Source organism: Echinops telfairi, unplaced genomic scaffold (genome assembly GCF_000313985.2).
Source record: "Echinops telfairi isolate 266 unplaced genomic scaffold, ASM31398v2 ScPeMD7_3;HRSCAF=10, whole genome shotgun sequence".
Classification (NCBI taxonomy): Eukaryota; Metazoa; Chordata; class Mammalia; order Afrosoricida; family Tenrecidae; genus Echinops; species Echinops telfairi.
The window spans coordinates 59,318,689-59,322,748 of NW_022103899.1; positions in this window are offsets into that span (position 1 = coordinate 59,318,689).

Below are 4,060 nucleotides of genomic sequence, written 5' to 3' on the forward strand. Positions count from 1 at the left end.
TCGAAGCGACCACCACGCCTCAACCGGGCGCCGCCATGTTGGGAGGGTGCGTCGCTCGCGAACGGGCAGGCGTGACGTGAGGGGCGCGCAGTGACGTCTCCCAGCATGCCCCGCGGGAGCGCCACCCCGCGCGCGAGGTCTCATGGGCAATGTAGTCCGTGCGGGCGTCACGCCCCTTGACCAGCCTGGCGGCTCTTTCAGTCAAGTCATCCAAGCTTTATGTTTGTTGTTTGCCATCCACATCAGCTGCACTGGAGTTTTACAAGGTCTCGAGACCTTTTCTTTGATCGTGGCTGGTTCCCAAGTTAGGTCCCCGAATGGCGCAACGGTTTGCACGCGAACCCTGGTGGCGCAGTGGTTACTTGGGATGCTCACCCCGAGATGGCAGCAGTTCGAACCCAAGACCTGCTCCGCAGGAGAAAGACGGGGCTTAGAACCCCGTTGAGAATTACGGCCTCGGAAACCCTTAGCGGGCAGTCTACCCCGCTCTAGAGGGTCACCGTGAGTCGCCATCAACTCGGGGGAGGTGAGTTTGTTTGTCTTTGGCTAACCTAGAGCTTGGAGCTTCAAAGCCACCCGAAGGGGCCTGGGAAGAAAGGCCTAAGGATCCGCTTCCGTTGAAATCGCAGGAAGCCCAAAAGGACGCTCTGGAGCAGTTCCACCGGGTATCACACCGGGTGGTGAGCAGTCTGCTGCTTGGTAGTTCGCGTGGATCGGGTCCTTCCACAGAAGCTGTGTCTGCAGATTTGCACGGAATTTCAGCCAGTCATCGAGAGACGAGACAAGAACCCAAACAGGTAATGCCTGTACGACAACAAGAGCCGGTTGGGATGGAGACGGTGATGCATCTGAAGTGAGCTCCGGGGCCCTGGGTCTGGCACGGTCTAGCGGAGGCCAGAATCTCCGGAAGCTGGTCAGATCCAAAACGGAGATGAGAGGCAGAGCAGACAGACATGTCGCTGAGGTGTCCGCAGTGCCCTAGGAAGGAGCCATGCACTGCTTTTTATTTCTCCATTCATTCACTGACTTCACAAATACCTAGTAACTATTTCCTAAGCCCTGGTGGTATAGTGGTAATGGACCGGGCTCACTGCTAATTTGCTAACCTCAAGGTCAGTAGTTCGAAACCAACAGCCATTCTGCAGGAGCAAGGTGAAGCTTTTACTCTCATACAGAGTGACAGTCTCCGAAACCCAGAGGGTCAGTTCTACCCTGTCCTGTAGGGTCACTATGGGTCAGAATCAATTCATGCCAGTGAGTTTGGCTTTGGAGGCATAGACCCGGATGCCAGAGAGATGATCTCGACTGAGTGACAAGGGCCCTCCATGAAGCCCCCTCTGGAGTGGAGGCAACTAGCCAAACAAGCTGGATAAGTACACATTGTGAAACGGGAGCTGAGGGACTTTGTAGTTGTTTCTAGGATTACCCTCGGCCTAGACTTAGGAGAGAACAAATCAAGGATTAAGGCACACGGAGAGCCATAGGTAGAACTTTCCAGGCAGGGGTGGAACAGCAAATACAAAGATTCTAAGGTAGGAAAGAAACTGGCCTATTCCAAGCACAGGGTGCGGGGGAGGGCTGGAGTCGAGGAGCAAAGGGGAGGGAGGAGGAGTCGAGGAGCTGGGTGGGAGCTGGAATCAAGCAGGCCTTTAGGTGAAGGCAAGGAGTGAAGGTCCAATTTCAGTGCAATGGGAAATCGTTCAATGGTGTTAAGCAAAAGGTGGCCTGGAGGTTTGACAGTGATCCCTCTGGCCAGAGTGTGTGAGGCAAGACTGAAAGCAGAAAGACAGGCTAGGAGTCTCTCACAGAAGTCAAGGTAGAAGAGGGTGGTGCTTGGGGAATGGGTGGCATGGTGGTGATGCAGGTGCAGAGAAGGGGCAGCTTGGAGCTCGACTTTGGAGATAGGACAGGGCTTGGTGCTGGGTGTGTGCTGGCTTTGTAATCTGTCACTGGGTGTGGCAGTTACATCATCTCCTGTCAAATTGAGTGAAGGGGGGAGTCTAGTTTGTCAATCAGGTCATAGCCAATGAGATCTCTGTGTGGGCATCACCTTCTCCGGAGGATTCTGGGAACTCCTGTCTTCCTCCCTGGAGGTGGGACACATACTCCCTGGCTTGACATTCCCGTGGACAAGCCACATGGAGCTATGCTGATGGAGCCAGGGCCCTGGAGCTGGAGGAGCCACAAGGAGACCCGCACCGGCGCTGAGAAGCCAAACCGCCACTGGATCCCCAAGACTTTCCACCCACTGGCCTGTGATCTTCCTGCATTCGGCATCATTGCATGTGTTTCATGAGTCTGAAGAGGACTTTATAGATTGGTATTGGACATAAGGGCTAATATCAGACTTATGGACTTGATCTGGACTGGGCTGGGATGTTTTCTCAATATTCCACTACTCTTGCATGTAAAACTCTTTCTTCTTCTCATATACGTGTCTCTGGATTTGTTTCTCTAGTCTACCTGGACTAGCACACATCCTTTACACCTAGTTTCCCCGATAACCTAACCAAGATCACTGCCGTCAAGTCGGTGACTCCAACTCAGGACGCCCTTCCAGGACGGGAGAACTGCCCTCGGAGAGCTTCATGGGATGTATGTAGTAATTCTTTCTGGGATTGGAAAGTTCTGTCTTTCTCCCAGTTTCCCCTAATAGGTGACACATTATGTTCCCTTTGCCACAAAGGATGAGTTCATATTTTCAGTGAACCTTTGTCCACTGCCTAGTAACCACTTGACTTCCAAGGATGAAGCTGTCTTAGACCATTAGTAAGACTTAGGGCCCTGGGTTGGAATTCAGAGCCCCTCGCTCAAGGTTCCTCAGTCTTAGCTGGCTTGCACCACTTCCCTTAGCAGTACATCTACTGGCCTCACCCAAACAGTATCAGAACACCTGCATAACGTCATTCCGTGCAGTGCAACTCATGTTTCGGGGTGGGGGTGGGGTGGGGTCTCCCTGTGAAGTATAGCAGGAACTGTGGGAGGCGAGTGCGAGCAGGAGGAATATTGCCTCTCAGAGTGTTCTGTAGCGCAGGACCTAGCTACACCCTTCCTGAGCGTGGGTCCCAGGCTGGTGGGGCCCTTGCACAGCAGTGGTCCAAACAGATGGCTGGTGCTGCTCGGACTCATAACGATCCCATGAAGGAGACCCTGCCCGTTCCTGTGCCACCCTCACCACCATTGTTATCTTTGAGTCCATTGATGCAGCCACTGTGTCCACCTGCTTAACCAGGCGTGGCAGCTTCCCGGGACGGATCCCTCCTGAGAACCTGTCAAAAGTATCTGAGACCAAGCTACACCGCGCTTGCTTTCAAGGAACCTTCTCGCCTTATTTCTTTCAACATCCAACTCACTGCCACTGTGTCAATGCTGACTCATAGAGAGCCCCCGTGGTTGTCCGAGACTGTCACTGTTGATGGGAGGCGAGAGGCCAGTCTTCCCCAGTTTTGAACTGCTGACCTGGGGATCGCAGCCCATGAAGTCACCACCAGGGCTCCATCACAGACGTGTTCACCCTTCTGGCAGTCCGTGACACTGGCCACATTCTTTATAAACACCCTAACTGTGCTTTAGTCTTCCTGATGCGTTGTCCAACTTTCACATGCATACCAGGCGATTGAACCCACTGTGGCTTGGGTCAGGTGCACCGCAGTCCTCAAAGTGGCATTTTGGTTCTTTGGAGGTTGACTCAGCTTGACCTTTTCTTGTTCTGCATCTTTGGGACATTAAAGGACAGTCACATCAACTCATGGTGCAGTAACTCATGATGTCATACCCCCTAACCACGTCTGGCAGCAAAATCCAGTGTAGATTATGTCTCCTTGCACCTCGGTAGGAAAGTCATTGGCAAAGGATTCCTTCGTAATTTTGTTCCTAAAGCTCATGTTGTTTTCTGACCACAATCCCTGTCAAAGACAAAAATCTACTCTTCTTAGAGAAGCATACAGGAGTTATGAAATCTTACCTCCACATCCATTATTGCCTCATGACAAAATCATTGGCAGTGAAGTCACATGGCTGCGTGCATGAAGGAGCACACCCTCATTTGGGGCAGAGTTTG